The sequence below is a fragment of the Pantherophis guttatus genome, chromosome 6 (genome assembly GCF_059756535.1).
Source record: "Pantherophis guttatus breed Tessera chromosome 6, ASM5975653v1, whole genome shotgun sequence".
NCBI lineage: Eukaryota > Metazoa > Chordata > Lepidosauria > Squamata > Colubridae > Pantherophis > Pantherophis guttatus.
This window is the reverse complement of record NC_142068.1, coordinates 88,429,033-88,429,649: the sequence shown is the minus strand read 5'-3', so window position 1 is coordinate 88,429,649 and position 617 is coordinate 88,429,033.

Genomic DNA, 617 nt, shown 5'->3' with positions numbered 1-617 from the left:
CCTTCCCTCCCTCCCTTTTCTTTCTTCCTTCCTTCCTTTCTCTTCCTTCCTTTCTTTTCTTCTCCCCTTCCTTCCCCTCCTCACATCTTTTCCTCCTTCCCTCCCTCCCTTTTCTTTCTTCCTTCCTTCCTTTCTCTTCCTTCCTTCCTTTTCTTCTCCCCTCCCTTCCCCTCCTCTCACATCTTTTCCTCCTTCCCTCCCTCCCTTTTCTTTCTTTCTTCTTTCCTTTCTCTTCCTTCCTTCCTTTTCTTCTCCCCTCCCTTCCCCTTGTCTCCCATCTTTTCCTTCCTTCCTTTCCCCCTCCCTCCCTCCCTCTTTTCTTTTCTTTCTTTTTTATTTTATTTTCTTTTTTCTTTTCCTTTCTTTTCTTCTTTTCTTTTCTTTCTTTTCTTTTTCTTTTCTTCTTTTCTTTTCTTTTTTCTTTCCTTTCCTTTTTCTTTCTTTCTTTCTTTCTTTCTTTCTTTCTTTCTTCCTTCCTTCCTTCCTTCCTTCCTTCCTTCCTTCCTTCCTTCCTTCCTTTCCTTCTCCCCTCCCTTCCCCTCCTGTCCCATTCCTTCCTCCCTCCCTCCCTTTCCCCTCTCCTCCTTCCCTCCCCTCCCCTTTCTCTTCCTTCCTCT